The sequence below is a fragment of the Triticum urartu genome, chromosome 3A, assembly GCF_056163025.1.
Source record: "Triticum urartu cultivar PI428250 chromosome 3A, HENAU_Tu73, whole genome shotgun sequence".
NCBI classification, from domain to species: Eukaryota; Viridiplantae; Streptophyta; class Magnoliopsida; order Poales; family Poaceae; genus Triticum; species Triticum urartu.
The window spans coordinates 641,011,167-641,029,525 of NC_141875.1; positions in this window are offsets into that span (position 1 = coordinate 641,011,167).

The window sequence follows — 18,359 nt, forward strand, 5'->3', positions numbered from 1 at the left end:
CGGCATGTCCGTTTTTACGTCTAGGCGTGGTCCGCGAACATGATGCGGGAGGGAGTCATCCAATGATCATCATAAAGTATGCGGTTGGGAGAAGAAAAGGTAGGCAGGGACCATGCATATGTGGTAGGATATTTGTGGTTTAGTGTCCGATTGGAAGAAGAGAGAGAGGAGAGGGGGGCCATGCATTTGCGGTTGGGAAGAGAGAGAGAAGAGAGGGACCATGTATATGATTGGTCAAGTGGATGTCCGCACTACGCAAATCCCCCCCCCCCCCCCCCAGTTTTTTTAAAAAAGGAGGAAGACCCCCGACCTCTACATCTGGGCGATGCATGCAGTCACTTTATTAATTCATAAAAGACCTTACAAAGAAATACAGCAGTAACTCTAAAGTCACCGTCTAGGCAAAATCTGTAGCTATTCCTATCCAGTTGATGAAGGGATGCTAATAGTCCGGGCCTAATACCATAGACCTCGTAGCCAAGCCTAACATCTAAGACTTGAGGCCCCAACCAAGCCACTTGCCGGGTATGGGGCACACACCGGTCTGGTGCGCTCTCAGAGGCCGCCGCCTCCAACTGCCATCACTCCATCTTTAGAGTTGTACTGACGCACCATCCTTGCTCGGTCAAGTTGTCGTCGACGCCACCACGGTGCCCAACATCACCACCTCCCTACGCGCGAACTGCTGAGCACGTCGCGGTCGCCGCCGATACACCTCAGCACCATGCCGCCAAGTACCATCAGCCGACACAGCTTGAAGTCTCTGAAAGATCTGTCGTGCGTAGCACCTACCGTCAGGCATGACAAAGCGTAGCACCAGTCGGCCAGACATGACTTGACATCTCCACCGAAGGTCCGTGCAAGACGAAGCCGCTCCACCTCCTACCTCTAACTTCCGCGCTGCTCCACAAATGATGCTCCCAAGAGAGAAACGACACTGTAGTGCCACTATTGTCTGATCTGGAAAACCAGATCCTAGGGTTTCCCCGAGTAGCATGAGTGGGTCGATAGTAGTTACAGGACGATGCCTTCGTCAAGGTAACGGCGCAGAACGCCGCCATCATCTGCCCTCGGTTTTCACTGGCAACTATGTCTCCCCGACTCGCTACCGAGACTAGATTACAGATCTCGAGATCCGATCACCCAGCCTCAGGCCGACCACCTCTGACGTAGGAGATGTCCACCACCGTCATAATCCTCGTGATGCGATGCAGAGCCGGAGTGCTTCAGCGAGCCGTCGCCAAATCCGATAAGATGCAGCAGTTTGAGGACGTAACGGCAGCCGCCCACCTAGACCCGAAGGTCCTAGATCGAGCCCGGGACGCGCCCCGGTCGCCGCTGCCGCCATCTCCTACTAATTCCGCCGGCTGCAGCCAAGCCCCCCGTCCTCCACTGCCCGCCATCCTCGTTGCAAGGAGATCCAAGTCAGGCTGCCGCCACCTCAGATCTCGGGACGCTAGAGGAGGTCCGCCGCCGCCACACCACAGGGCCTTCGCCTAGCGACGTTGCCGCCGGCGGCGGAAGGAGGGAGATGCGTGGGGAGTCGAGGGGAGGTTGGGTGGTGGCCGCCCAGTGCGGCCCGGCGGCGGCCGTACGGGGTCGGGAGTGTATCGGATGTTCGTACACGTTTGTCTCTTGGATATCGAAATCCATACGTTCGGACTGCTAAGCGGACATACAAAAGTCCTTCTTGAATGATAAAAATGATCCAAACATTGTGGTCCGTAGGTGAACATGTGAGCGTCCACCTTGAAGATGCACCAAGACGAATTCCTGAAAATGATTTTCTTTGGTTCAAATATAGCTGAGGGATCTGTTAGATGTGATCTTATACCAGCCTAATAGACAATCCCAGATGACTCTCGTCCGACGAATGCGTAACAAATGCAAGATTACTAGTAACTAGCAAAAGACCCGTGCATTGCAACGGGAGAAAAATATATATCATAATCTCCAATGTAATTATGTAACACTTTTTAATTCAATTTTTGCAAACATCAAAAATAAAGTTACATTGAGTATTTCTTTTTGAACTATGGAATTTGGACGTATCATAGCAATGTCTGTCATGACCCATTTCAGCTCTCCGATGAAAGAATCTTTCAATCATTTTTATTTTTGATGTTTAGAAAAAACATGAATATATATTTAATTTGAGAAGGTGTTTTATCTAATTTTTGAGAATATTTTTTAAATGGAATCATTTTTGTGGTGACTAACATTTTTTTGGAATATTATGTTTCATTTGTAATAGCTTTTGTGAGAGCATCAAACTATGATGCATCCTAAACATAATTTTAAAAATGATTAACATGCAAGATAACGGCATATTTAAAATCTACATATATATATATATATATCATAATCTCCAATGTAATTGTGTAACATTTTTTAATTCAATTTTTGCAAACATCAAAAATAAAGTTACATTGAGTATTTCTTTTTGGACTATGGAATTTGGACGTACCATAGCAATGTCTGTCATGACCCATTTCAGCTCTCCGATGAAAGAATCTTTCAATCATTTTTATTTTTGATGTTTAGGAAAACATGAATATATATTTAATTTGAGAAGGTGCTTTATCTAATTTTTGAGAAAATTTTTAAAATGGAATAATTTTTGTGGTGACTAACATTTTTTGGAATATTATGTTTCATTTGTAATAGCTTTTGTGAGAGCATCAAACTATGATGCATCCTAAACATAATTTTAAAAATGATTAACATGCAAGATAACAGCATATTTAAAATCTACATATATATATCATAATCTCCAATGTAATTATGTAACACTTTTTAATTCAATTTTTGCAAACATCAAAAATAAAGTTACATTGAGTATTTCTTTTTGGACTATGGAATTTGGACGTATCATAGCAATGTCTGTCATGACCCATTTCAGCTCTCCGATGAAAGAATCTTTCAATCATTTTTATTTTTGATGTTTAGAAAAACATGAATATATATTTAATTTAAGAAGGTGTTTTATCTAATTTTTGAGAATATTTTTTAAATGGAATCATTTTTATGGTGACTAACATTTTTTTGGAATATTATGTTTCATTTGTAATAGCTTTTGTGAGAGCATCAAACTATGATGCATCCTAAACATAATTTTAAAAATGATTAACATGCAAGATAACAGCATATTTAAAATCTACATATTTTTCTGAGAAATTTTCATATATAACATGTTGGATTTGAAGTTAGAATTTGACAAATATCAATATTTTTTAAATATTTGAATTTGAAAAAAGAAATTAAACAAAGAGAAAAAAGCAGGTTGGGTCGAGCAGCGATGCAAGTCACAAGCTGCAGCTAGCATGCTAGGCACGTATTCTTGCAAAATGTGAGAGTGTTGCGCTATATGAACCAAATGCAAGGTGGAAGCGGCCGGGAAACTTATTTCTCACTTACCGGTGGCATAGCGGGTAATTAGTGCGAACATCGGAGGCAATTTTCCTGACGGACGACCAGAAGCACTATTTGCTTTATTATATATATATATATAGCTATTCGTCATCCTGGTTGAGGAATAGTTATTTTTCACCCCCCTCTATTTTACCATCAATCTACCGTAATTTTACGTTCCGTAAGTTTTTTCTTATTTCCGACGTAAAAAGAGACCGTAAGAAAATATATAATCACCGTAAAAAATATTTTATGTTATGTAAAATTACAAACGTAAAAACATAGTCTAAAATACACATAAACTACAAATTTTCTTGTCTTATGACCTATATTTTTTTATGTCAAATTTTACGTAGTGAATCAATAGGAATGTAACTATTTGAATTCTAAACGTAATTTAATTATGAAATGATCGTAAGATTACCTCGAGTGAAGAAATTCTTATTCTGCACCCTGGATGATGAATAGTAACACTATATATATATATATATACAGAATAAGTTATTCTTCACTCGAGGTAATCTTACGGTCGCTTCCGAAATAAATTATATTTAGAATATAAATAGTTACATGCATTTTGATTTAATATGTAAAATTTGATATAAAAAACAAAAATATAGGTTATAAGACCAGAAAAATCACATTTTATATATGTTTTATACTATGTTTTTACATTCGTAATTTTACGTAACATAAAATATTTTTTACAGTGAATACATGTTTTCTTACGTTCTCTTTTTATGTATGAAATAAAACAAAATTTATAAAATGTAAAAATACGATGTGTTGATGTCAAAATAGAGAGGAAGTGAAGAATAACTATTTCTCACCTAGGATGACGAATAGCGCGAGCCTATTCATCCTCGAAGAAGCTTTACCGGTTATTTTGTTCGTGAGCGCTGGGACCAAACTGGGTCAGTGGGGCACGGTCACGGACCGACGATCCTGGGACTGGGAGTGCTCCTATTTACCGTTTTTTTTCTTTTTGAGCGGGTTCTATTTACTGCTTAAGGAGCCAAGATCCCTCTGTAGTGCGCACTGGCCGCGGCTCATTTTTCATTTTAAGGGGAGGCTGCGCTCCATTTAATCTCGCTAGATTTCTCGTCAAATCACGGGAGCAACTAGTTAACGAGCGCTTCTTCGGGAGCCTTGCAACGATCAGCGCCACTTGGCGCGCTCTCAGTCATTCGCCACGTGTCGCGTTCTGAACGCTTCTTTTGGGTTTTTTTTATTTTTCCGCACGCGTTTTCGGCTTTTTAAACGGGTTTTTTCGGATTTTTTCGACGTTTTGGTTTCCCCATGGTCTTTCTTAGCTTTTTGATCAAAAAATATTTTTTGCATGAAAAAACGCGTTTTTTTTATTTTCCTTTCGCGAAAGTCACGGTTTTTCTTTATCGAGAGGTACGGTTGTGCTTTAGCGAGAGTCACGGACATGCCTTTCGGAAACGAAAAAAACGTGTTTTCTGTTTTTTTTTCTTTCGCGAGAGTCACGGTTTTGCTTCCGCGAGAGTCACGGCCGTGCCTCTCGGAAAACGGAAAAACAAAACACGTTTTTTATTTTTTTTCTTTCGTGAGAGTCACGGTTTTGCTTCCGCGAGAGGCACGGTTGTGCTTTCGCGAAAGTCACGACCGTGCCTCTAGGAAAGAGAAAAACAAAACGCGTTTTTATTTTCTTTTTCTTTCGTGAGAGTCACGGTTTTGCTTCCGCGAGAGGCACGGTTGTGCTTTCGCGAAAGTCACGGCTGTGCCTCTAGGAAAGGGAAAAAAATATCCGTTTTCTGATTTTTTCTTTCGTGAGAGTCACAATTTTGCTTTCGCGAGAGGCACGGTTGTGCCTTCGCGAGAGTCACGGTCGTGCCTCTCGGAAACGAAAAAAACGCGTTTTTTTCCTTCCACGAGAATCACGGTTTTTGCTTTCACGAGAGGCACAGTTGTGATTTCGCGAGAGGCACGGGCGTGCCTCTTTCGGAAAGGGAAAAAAAACCGTGCTCCCGGTTCGGTTTTTCTGTTCGTTTTTTTCGTCCGGTTTTTTTCATGAAAAAAAAAAGTTCGTCAAAACCTATCAACATAGGATCTAGTTTTGAAGATCTCAACGCGAGGAATCCAATGGTGAAAACGGTTCGAGATTTGGACGCACGGTTTAAGAGATAAAACATTTTAAATAAACGAATCTATGAAAAAAGGGAAAACTCTCAGGTTGCGACAAGTGGTGCACTGCATGTGCACCACTTGTCGTGACCTGGGAAAGCGAAGTGTTCTTTGCAACGAATACTCTTTAATTAGTGATTTCGTCAAATCACTCACTGCGTGGCTATATGTCTCGCTGCGAGAGCGTCTCCTCGCCCTTCGGAGAGCGCAAAGTGGGATGGTACAGTAAGGTTCGTTCGTTAGGTTACCATCTGTCCTTAGTTACGTTTGTCTTTTCTTTCCTATTTTCCTTTTATTTTGTATATATTAGTGTTCACATTCTGAAATCTTTTATATACATTTATATCAAAAACTAATTTAGTTAAAAAATTAAAGTGTTCATCGGAAATTCAAAAAATGGGCTTGCCGTCCAAAACAATGTTTGTGCAACTTTTAAAAAATGTCTATAGCATTAAGAAAATGTTTATGAAATTAACAAACCGTTCACACGTTTCAAAAAAATTATAAGATCTTAAAAAATGCTTATAAAACGTAAATAAATATTTGTGAAATTTAAAAAGTGTCTATCCCAGTAAAATAAATTATTCATGACATTTAAAAAATAATCACGTGTTTCTAAAAATGTTTCTGACATTTTAAATAAACTGAATATGAAATATATGAAAATATTATGTAATAGATATAAAAATAGTATCATTCAGAAAATGTTCGTGATATCTGAAAAAATATGTTCACGCGTTTCAAAAATATGTTAGTAAATTTTACTATTTTTTATGCAATGTAAAAAAATTGCATAATTTTTTTATGAATATTTCATATCATTCAAAAAAGTTAAATATGCATTAAAAGAATGTTTAATCTATTTAAAAAATTAAAACATATATTATAAAAGTTTTCATCATTTATTTGATAATGCTCAAAGAAATGTTCCACGTGTATAAAAAATGTACAACATGTATTAAAAAATTAGACATGTCTTGTCTAAAAAATGAACTGGAAAATAGAAGAACAAAAACAATGTTGATGAAACACATAAACGGAAAACGAGGAAAACCAGAGAAAATGGTACAGAAACACAGAAAAACCCTGCATGGAACGTTCTGAGATCGGTCTAGACCGATATGTACAACCTTTCCAAAACTGATTCAATGGCGAGAGACAGGGTGGGGCGAGCCCAAATCCTATTTGGCGCACTAAGAAGAGAGCGCACCTAGCGTGTCAGAGGCGAGGCCATGGGCGGAGACAGGGAGGGGGCAGCAACTAGCTGAGGATCGCTCGTTCGCAACCCCTCCAAGGGTCATTTGGAGTGGGCTAAGAAAGCACCACTTGGCGCGTTCTGAGCCGTCGCCATTTGTTGCGCTTTGGACGCTCTTCATGGATTATTTTTTTGCATGCGTCTTCAGCTTTTTATATTATTTTTTTTGTTTTTTTACTTTTCAGCTTTACACCGGTCTTTCTTTGCTTTTCAACCATTTTTTTAAAAAAAAATTGCATGAAAAAACACGTATGTTTTTGCTTTCGTGAGATACACAGTCGTGCCTCTGTGAAATGAAAAAGAACGCGTTTCTTTTTCTCCTTCCGTGAGAGGCACGGATTTACTTTCGCGAGAGGCATCGGAAATGAAAAAAAACATATATTTTTTCTTTCTTAAGAGGCACGGTTTTGCTTCCGGGATAGGCATGGGTTTGCTTCTGTCAGGGGCATGGCCGTGACTCTCGAAAACGAAAGAATGTTTTTTTTTTCGTGAGAGGCATGATTTTTTCGAGAAAATAAAGTTCGTCAAAACCTATCAACATTGGATCTAGTTTTGAAGATTTTGACACGAGAAATTTAATGGTGAAAACGGTTCAAGATTTAGATGCACAACTTAAGAGATAAAATGTTTTACATAAAAGATCTAGAAAAAAGAAAAAAAAGAAATCTCAGGTTGTGACAAGTGGCGCATATGCGGTGCACCACTTGTCGCAACCCGGGGAGGACGGAGTGACTTTTGGAGGAAGTACTCCTTACTTAGTTTTTTTTAGGCAAAGTACGAAGTGCACACCCTCTGACCGACATCGGCGCGTTTTTCGGCCATTTTTTCTGTTTTGTTTATGTCCGTTTTTAGTTGGTTTATATTTTATTTTATTTTTCTTTCTGCCTTTTCTCTCTCTAATTCCCATTACAAAAATCTGTTAAAATTCGTGCACTTTTTTCAAACTTGAAAACCTTTTCCAGATTCATGAACTTTTTTAAATTTGTGATTTTTTCCTTAAATTTATGAGGTTTTTAAAATTGAATTATTTTTTATATTTGTGAATCCTTTGTAAATTCTTGATTTTTTTTAAAAAAATTGAACTTTTCTCAAATCCGCAAACTTTTTTTCAAATGCACATTCAAGTCCATGAACCTTTTCAAACTTGTGATTTTTTCCAAATCAACAAACTTTTTACATATTTGTGAACTTTTTGTTGCAAATCTATGATTTTTGTTTTCAGAATCCACATTTTTTAAAATTTACGAACATATTCAAAATCCCAAAAACTAGTGGCCAATCTTTTTCCTAAACCTACATCACAACACAGCCGAGGAAAAACCGTAAGCGTGCAAGCCGAGTTGAGCAAGCGAACGAGAAGAAGCAAAGCGAGAGCGAGCGAATCTTAATGGGCTGCGGCCCGCTCAAATTCGTGCGAGTGCGAGTTCTTGTTTTCGGCGCTATAATATGTAGTTGTAATGTACATGCCTAACAACCACAACCAATTGCATAACTAGCCCATATCTCTACTACTTATGAAAGAGCAAACATAAATTACCCTAGAGCCATACCGAACAATGTACACAGGATTACCCGAAGGGTCCTATAATTCTAGCTAAATCACATCCAACAGTGCATATCACATCCGGGGCCTCACACGTAAACTAACACCCTACATTAAATGTTCTGTCAGACCAGACTACCCGTCGCACCCAGCACCCCTTCGTCTTGAATTAGTGGGGATTACTATCCTGTAATTTTCTCGGGCCTCACAACACCTTGCCGCTACACCTGTGTTGCCCATGGACGCAAGCATGGATAACTGTTGCCCCACGTCGCTCCTCCTTTGTTGCCCCGTGGGCACGAGCGAACAGAGCCAACCACCCGAAGCGACTGGAGCGGCGGAGGAAGGGAGACTGCGTCGGCGGCTGCCGGGGAGGAGACGGTGCGGGTGTTGCACCTCCTCATCAAGCACGAGGGGTCCTTTCCGAGGGTCGGGTCATCTCTGCCACGACACTGCCGATGTCGAACTCGCCGCGTGGCACTCTGAATGCTCCTTCCTCCGATGCGGCGGTGACCAAGTTATGCCGCCACTTGCCCCGCCTGCGCACTTGATGGCTCTAATTTTTATCACTTTTAGTAGAGGGGTTTGACTTGGTTTCTATCAGGTTTTCGCCATTTCTCGATTATTACTAACACAAATCCTTCGAGCGAGAAGGAAACTCGGTTTTCCTTTGATTGGCAAGAAAATATACTTTTGGAAGGCAACCAATCAAGATTACACCAAATCAAGCAGCCTCCAAGTTGGTAAAATATGCACCATCACCACTAGAGGAGAAGGCGACCACTGGTATGTGGGCAAGCACTCGTACCAGGCATCGATGCCCCCCCCCTCATCTGTAGGAACAAACTTCGTAAAGGGACATTGATGACCCACAAGTATAGGATCAATCGTACTGCTTTCGATAAGTAAGAGTGTCGAACCCAACGATGAGCAGAAGGGATTAACAAGTAGTTTTCAGTAAGGGTTCACTGCAAGTGATGTAAGATAGTTTTGATATATGGTTTGACAACAAGATAATTTATAACAAGAGTAAATAGGTTCAACAAGTGGCCCAATCCTCATGAGCGCTAAGGACAAACCGGAGGTGTTTCTTATAGTAGCTAAAATGCTCTTGAGGACACACACGGTAATCTCGCTAAGTTACTTTCATCATGATTCATTAAGTTATCGTTCATTGATTCAATAGGTGTTGTGTGGGTGGATAGGAGCTAAGATATTGTCTTAACTTGAACAAATACCTACTTATGATTATACTCTCATGCAAACATATGCAACTACAAAGATAAATAATTAAGATACATCTAACCATAGCATTAAACAGATTGATCCAAAACAGCCCCTCACGAAACAACTCATAAACCGGGGTTTGGGTTTCTACCACTCCCGCAACTCGTCATCTACAAACTATTTTCACAACACATTCCCCTAGGCCAAAAGATGGTGAAGTGTCATGTAGTCAACGTTCACATAACACCACTAGAGGAAGAACAACACATTATTTCATACCACGGTGATTACCTGCATTGTTGAGGTTCCACGAGGTTCATCTGGACGAGAAACGGGGAAGTGGTTCGGACAAGGGGAAACAAGATGCACCACTTGCGCGACAAGTCCCTCCAAGCTTCCTCGGCACAGGCTCTACACATCCGCACCCGCACATTCCTTCCCCATCTTGTTCATTATCGTATGTATAGGGGGTGCCCAACCGAGATCCAACAGTTCACACGGCTCCAAAACAGTCATGAAACGATGCCATTTGGCTCTCCACCCTCTTTGTCCGAGAGAAGTGCTCATGTTGCCATAAGGCCTCGTTGAAGTCTCCACACACCATCCATTATTATGAAGAAACAACCCACAATTTTGTGAGGTGACCCCACATACGATACCACGCGACTCTCCACCCGCGGCTCTCCATAGACAAACGTAGCATGCCAAGTTTTATCATTAGCAACATCCATAAACCATAGTCTATGTACCGCACACAAGAATCCAACATTGTAACTTGGTAGATTTTCATCCCAATAAAGAGTAAATCCACCACTACGTCCATCACTTCCAACACCGGCGAACCCCTTTAGTCCTTGTCTCCACTTTAGCCGCTCCATTTTGGAAGAGGCTTGTCTAATTTCACATAAGAAACCGAGTCTGGGGGAATTGTTTTTTGAGAGGTCCAAAACATCACAAACTGTCTCGCACCCCCCGACAGTTCCAAAATAATAGACTCATTGCATCCGACGGTCCTCCTCGAAGGAGGTCGTCGATGTATCTCCAGAGACACCAAGGTAGTCAACTTTTGTTGTTTGATCTATTGCTAGGAGATTCAATCCCCTGAAGGTCTCCCCCCTTACCATCTGTTATATCTAGTGTTCCAACCGATGCACGACTACCCTCCTTCCCGTGATTACCTTCTTCGCCCTCCATATTCAATCTTTTCCTTATAGCAGAATCAATTTGCATGGGGGCACTCTCAGGCTTGAAGGGACTAGATGTTGTGTCCACAACTGTTGGGTCCTCTTTTGCTTTCCTAGACCCTCTCCCGGCCGGTGTTGCACTACCAGCCGGCTTGCTTCCCTGCCGACCTGGTAAACTTGTCATCGGTACGTGTCTGCTTTGGCGCATCTGTATACAAGCATGACCCAAACTTCTTGCTCTTCTCCTCATGCGCTCCGGTACCCCACTCCTTAAATTCACGCCCTACCAGCCTACACACGCTGCAGAACCTTGCGAGTTTCTCGTACCGGACCAAGAAGACTTGGCGGTTATTTGCTCTAACTATGCTCATAAATTGCATCAGTGCTTGCCTCACATCATGGCACACACGTATTCTCACATAATCCCCACGGGAGTTCCCGTTCAACCTCATGTCCAAGATCTCACTTGCGTTCTTCACGAGTTGTTCCATGATTCCCTTCTTGTAGAACGGATCCGATGACTTATGTATTTGTAACCAAAGCGCATAAACACAGTCAGCACCTCCCGAGCCTTGCGGAAACCATCATACTGACACATTAAAACAACACAATTTCGAAACAACCCCGAAACAAGAAGCTTGTAAGACAAGACGGAAGCGAATCGCCTGCGCTGGATTCCACGCGGCACGCATGTCCCGGTAGAAAAGTCGCCTGGCTAAGTGACTTGTCTATATGAACCCTAGCTAGGGCTAAGAATCTCACACTTTCCCAAATCTCCGGATCATCCTCGACAATCTCCAAATCATCAAACTCTTCTGAAAGAACATGCGCCCCCATGTTTGGTTTTGGTAATTGATGACAATCTCTATGGACTAATGGTTTCCTTGAGTTATATTTGAAGGTTTTGTCCATAGGCTTTTCTTGGAGTGCATGTGTTGATTTCAATGAGAGTTTGTGTCGACCAAGGTGTTATTCAAGGAATTATCCAAAGATTGGTCATGTGAGAGTTGAGCTTATTGCAAGCATGTCTTGAAGAAGAAGATTGTGTGATCATTCATGTCTACCTTCAAGACATCATTCAAATGAAGAGAATTGGAAAGGTTCAAGGTTGATCAAGACTAAGTCAAGAGTGAATCAAGTTGATCAACTCACAAAGCGCAGAAGATGTACCATTTTGTCCCAATGAGTTTGGGTACCATTTTGTTTGTGTTGTTGTTCTAGGAACAAGTGGAGATGCATTGGATGCTCGGCTCACTCACAAGGAAGGTGTTTTCACCATGTGCTTATTGGAGTCAAGCTAGGATGATCAACTACTTTGTACCTTCAATTGGTATCTACTACATCCTTCCAATGTTATCTCGGTAACAAGTATCTTCATATACTTCATGCACACATTTCTTGTATCAACCTTGTATAGGGCATGTTATTCATTCATTCTTGTGATACTTGTTTTCTTTCTCAAAGCATCCCAACAATGATCTCTTATTGCTACTTGTGATGTCTTTGTTGTTCGTGTGTGGACTTCATTTATATACAATAAGACCAATATCTAGCCATGAGCTATGCTTCCAAGCAAATATCTTATTGGTATAGGTATGACCTCCCTTTGGATATCTTGTTCCTCGTGTTGTAACTATTTCGGGTGTACATCCTTCTTTGTAGATATATATCATCATGATTTCGTCTACCTAGAATCTTATACACTTGAGAGAAGTTGCATATCTAGTTGATATCCTTTCTTTCACGACCACCTTGTCTTTCTTATGTTATTTTTTTGGTGGCTCCGTGAAAGCTTTTGCCTTGAGTGCATGTCTTCTGTCGTTGCATCTTGATGCACTCTTGTGTGTGGTGAAGATTATTTTCCTCATGCTTATCTTCACAAGGCTTTTGCCATCTTAATTGGTATCCCTCGTCTTGATGAGGCTTTCATCTTCTATCTTCACCATGGGTTGTCACAAGCATAGGTTCTTAATATGCTTATTAGTAAGCTTGTGAACCCATTTGCTAGTTGTGTGTGGGAATGATAGGCCTTGCACCATGTGCCTCGTTCTTTCAAGACTTTATTGATGCCTAATGCTCATCCGTATATTAGTCTTCTCAAGTGCATTGCCTTGACTCACACACATCATTTTGGTTGAGCCCATTCTTAAGTTGCCTCTTTTATTACTTGTTGCTCAACCATGTGTGTGTTGCAAGTACTAGGCTTTGTTTCATATATGCTCACTTGCACTTGTTGTAAGTTTCTATTGATTTTGGGGGAGCTATGATCCTATTTTGTGCACTTTGTATCCAAATATAAATATTCTTATGTGTGCACAAATCATGGGGAGCTTCTCTAGTTTCTTTAGAACACTCCTTTGCTCATTTCATAATATCCTTTATTCATGTGGCTCGTAGGATCTTTGGTCTAGTTGGTTCAATTGATATCCGTTGATTGCTTGCTTCAATCGGTACCTTTTGATTGCTTGATTGCTTGTGTCTCTCTTTGTTATGTCCTTGTGGCATATCATTCCTTTAGCAATCTTGGTGCCTCAATATAGTTGGTCTCCCTCCAAGTATTACCTTTGGATATGTGTATGGCATGGATATGTGTATGGCATTCTACTCTCTTGTTGAGAAATACACAACTTTTGGAGGAACACCTTTTTATATTGGTCTTCTTAGCTTTTCACCCATTTTGGCAATCGATGCCAATGGGGGAGAAGTTTCAGAGAGTTTTGTGGAGGTTTCAGAGAGTTTTGTGGAGAAGTCTTTAGAGTTTTCTCCTTGCTTTGGTTTTGTTCCTAAGCATTTGCATCTCATACGCATGCTTTATTGGTTGTTGCATTGCATGGTGATGCATAATTCCTTGTATTAAACTCTCTTGAAAGTGATTGTCATCAATTACCAAAATGGGGGAGATTGAAAGAACATGCGGTGCCCCCATGTTTGGTTTTGGTAATTGATGACAATCTCTATGGACTAATGGTTTCCTTGAGTTATATTTGAAGGTTTTGTCCATAGGCTTTTCTTGGAGTGTATGTGTTGATTTCAAGGAGAGTTTGTGTCGACCAAGGTGTTATTCAAGGAATTATTCAAAGATTGGTCATGTGAGAGTTGAGCTTATTGCAAGCATGTCTTGAAGAAGAAGATTGTGTGATCATTCATGTCTACCTTCAAGACATCATTCAAATGAAGAGAATTGGAAAGGTTCAAGGTTGATCAAGACTAAGTCAAGAGTGAATCAAGTTGATCAACTCACAAAGTGCAGAAGATGTACCGAGAGGGATCAAGTGATCCCATGGTATGGTAAGAATTGTCAATTACGCTTTGTGTACTAACCCATGGTCTTCGTGAGAGTTCTTTGTGGGGTTAGGTTGTGGTGTGCAAGTTCAAGTGGAGCATCACGAAGAGATCAAATGCTTAAAGCTTGCCGTCCTTTGTAGTGATAATGGACTTGTGAAGATGTGCGGAAGAGTGGCTCACCCATAGTGGAGTATGGGGGAGCAATCAACTAGTCTTCATCGAGTCAACACAATCAAGAAAGGTGGTCCAACTTGAGGGAGTCAAGATTGTCATCATCTAGCTCAAGTGGACCATGTGCAAGGCAAAGGTTTGCCCTTGATAGGTTTTCTATTTTACCGGTCTCATGATGGTAGTTGGGAGACCGGGTTATAGGATCGATTGCCGTACTATCAAGGGGGGCTCTCGATGAGTAGCTTGATCGTATCGTTCGTAGAGAGCTCAAACCATTGCATCCTTGCATCATCTTTCTTGGTTCTTGTTTGGTTCTCTTTGTGAGTCTTAGAGCTTATGGTCATCTTGATGACAAGATTGAGTTCATCGAAAACGGAGTTCGCATGCATCTTCTATGATGTTTTCGATGTTGGAGGTTTTGCCGATTCTTCTCGGCTGGAGGTTTCACTCCTCTTTTTGTTAGGCATACCTCCCCTGCCTCTTCTTACTATTACCAGTCGCTGTTTTGATGCTACTCGTCGTCTTGCTTCCAACAAGCTTGAGTTTGCTCAATTCGGAGCTCATATGCAGAAGTTATGGCAGTTCTTGTTTTCTTGGAAGTGGTTTTTGTCTGGTCCCAGCGGTAGTACCACGAGCCCCAGCGGTAGTACCGCTTGGAGCTCTCAGCCATTGTACCGCTGCTTCCGGGCGGTGGTTCCGGCCAGGCACCGCCCAAGTACCGGTCAGGCCTCTGTTTTGATGCGGTACTCGGGCGGTGGTGGCCCGGTTGGTCCGGTCGTACCGGTACCACCGGTGTCCGGAGCGGTTCTACCGCTCAGGACTTAGTCGCCCGAGCGCTCAAGGCCATGCGGTTGCACCGGCCCGGTACCGCTCGACTACCGCACTCAGGGGTGACTCCCTTCTGTTCCTATGCGGTGGTTGAGCGGTGGCTGGGCGGTTGCTCCGGTTGTTCTTCTCAACCGGTGCTACCGCCTGGTCGCCCAGTTGTACCGCCTGGTAGGGTTCTGCACGTATACTGTGAGTCCCGGTTGTACCGGGACCAGGAGCGGTAGTACCGCTCGTGTGCGGGCTAAGCACATAACGGTTGGATTTCCCCCCTCCTATAAAAGGGGGTCTTCTTCCCCAATGAACCCGATCTCTTGAGCTCGTTTTTTCCCCCATTGTTAACCTTCTTTGAGCTTGCTAACTCTTAATCCCTCCATGGATTCTTGCTAGTTTTTGAGGGAAAAGAGAGAGGAGATCTAGATCTACATTTCCACCAATCACTTTCTCCTCTATGTGAGGGGAACCCCTTGGATCTAGATCTTGGAGTTCTTGGTGTTCTCCTTCTTGTTCTTCCTCTCATTTTCCTCCCTAGCATTAGTTGCTCCGGTGGGATTTGAGAGAGAAGGACTTGTGCACTCCGTGTCCCTTGCCATTGCATTTGGTGCATCGGTTTGAGTTCTCCACGGTGATACGTGGAAGTGAAGTTTGAGAAGCTTATTACTCTTGGGTGTTTGGGCACCCTAGAGCTTGTTCCTCTTGGGTGCCTTGGCGCCCTAGACGGTTGGTGTTGTTCGGAGCTCAATCATTGTGGTGTAAAGCTCCAGGCAAGCGTCGGGGTCTCCAATTAGGTTGTGGAGATCGCCCTGAGCAATTTGACGGGTACCGGTGACCGCCCCCAAGGGTTGTCAAAGTGTACGGGTTCGGTGACCGCCCCCAAGGGTTGCCATTTGTACGGGTTCGGTGACCGCCCTCAAGGGTCCCTTAGTGGAATCACGACATCTTGCATTATGCGAGGGCGTGAGGAGATTACGGTGGCCCTAGTAGCTTCTTGCGGAGCATTGTGCCTCCACACCGCTCCAAACGGAGATTAGCATCCGCAAGGGTGTGAACTTCGGGATACATCGTCGTCTCCGCGTGCCTCGGTTATCTCTTACCCGAGCTCTTTACTTATGCACTTACTTTGTGATAGCCATATTGTTTCTTGTCATATATCTTGCTATCACCTAGTAGTTTATCTTGCTTAGCATAAGTTGTTGGTGCACATAGGTGAGCCTAGTTGTTGTAGGTTTTGTGCTTGACAAATTAACTGCTAGGTTTATTCCGCATTTGTTCAAGCCTAAACCATAATTATTTTAAAAGCGCCTATTCACCCCCCCTCTAGGCGACATCCACGATCTTTCAGCTTCGTCACCCAGGTCCATTTGTACAAAGAAATCTCCTAGATCTGCTTTCATGGCCCTGTATTGCTAGAGGGAAAAATAGCGTGCAAGCCAAGACAGGCTGGATTCGATCCCGCCAAACGCTGAATTGAAAGCTAGGGAATACGATATCCAATTTAAGCTTTTCAATCGAGACATCCAAACGCAGCGTTACAAACAAAGTTAGTTCATCAAAGGAAACAAAGTCATTGCATTGCACCATATCCTGACTAGACTGTACACATCCTTCCACCGATGCGGCCACGCCGATCTCATGGGGCCACTCGTGTACCGCGAGCGTCGGCCGTGGTGTCCAAGTCCAACTAGATCATCGATGGCGCGCGTTGCTGCGCCCATCCATTTTTACAATAAAATGGTAGGAAGGAGTTCTATAAATATGTGGAGACAGACAACATGATAGTAATATTTGCATAAACATATATGATTGAGGGTATTTTGTGTTGGCTAAAAAATAAACAATAGTGAAACCATATTGGAGCTTAGACATTGGTTGCATTAATCATTTCCCAATCTTTGAAGCGGAATTGATGCAACAATGAAACTACATATGCTTAGAACATAAAGGCACTTGAAGAAATAATAGTAGAAAGATCATGAGATGTTATGTCTCAAACCCACTTCATCATCCATAAATATTTTTGATAGAGCTAAAAATTCACCGGATCATATTCTTCCCTAAGAAAGCCTAGTAGGAATTTTAGCCCAGCCAATATTAGAAAAGAAAGGTAAGACATCAGTCTAATATAATAGAGTTTCTATCATCCCGGATCACATGGGAAAAACAGAGATACAATGATAGTTCCACTGATAAGAACATGGAATGGAAATTGAATAATTGAGATTCATTGGCTATGAATAGTTTGAGAAAACTTTCAGGAAGAGAAACACAATATTCCAAGTATACTTCTTCTCCAAGAAAATTGTGGCAGATACCTCAGTTATAATATCTTCTCTCCAAAAGATTTATTTCCATAAGGTGAAGCCATGCCCTATAACTATTATACAGATTATCTTGAAGTGGCGTATACAAAGAACATACATTAAGTTCACAAAGGAGGAAAGGCCGAGTGCAAGAATTGGCAATCAACCTTTTTATGGCCCTGTTTGGTTGAGCTTTTATCGACGGATTCCGCTACCGTGCAGCAGAATCTGAACCAAAGGGCGAACCCAGCAGAATCTGAACCAAAGGGCGAACCCAGCAGAATCCAATTCCAGAAATCCGCTGCCAAAATCTGAACCAAAAGCGGAAGCAGCCCAGGACGTGCTTTCCAAAATCTGATTCCGCTGCGGGCCAAAATCTGAAAAAGCTGTATCAGCTGGTTTGCCAAATGACCTACATCTTTTTCACATGAGATTTTCCACAGCTGTTTTTCCACAGCAGATTTTTCACAGCTGCTTTTAGAAATCCACAGTCAAACCAAACAGGGCCTATACCTTTTGTGTTTGTGTTATAGATTATATACCAACACACACATGTGGGTTAAACCACGGTCATATTTTCCACAGTATGCAGTGTAAGATTATATACTGATGAGATGACACCATGTACAAGTCTAAATCTGAACAGGACTATTTAACTATGTCATATGCGACTTCTCTTCATTCCACTGAGGCACGTCAACTACATCGGCAAGTTCTGAACTAGAGATAATATGGCAGACCACAAATCAACTCTGCCATAATGTTAAAAATTGGGAGTCAAGTAGTGAAGGTACCCGTGAAATCAACTGGAGATAATATGGACATAATGTTAATTTCAATGGAAGAGATCACAAACACAATTAGAATTACCAACGTCATCATGGTATGCGGAATCAAGTAAGAGATTTGAGTATGTACGCACAAAACAAATACTCGCATAGTTCTCAAGAGTATGCAAGTCTGAACATGAATATAAAATACCAACAGTGTGATTAGAATGATAGGCAAAT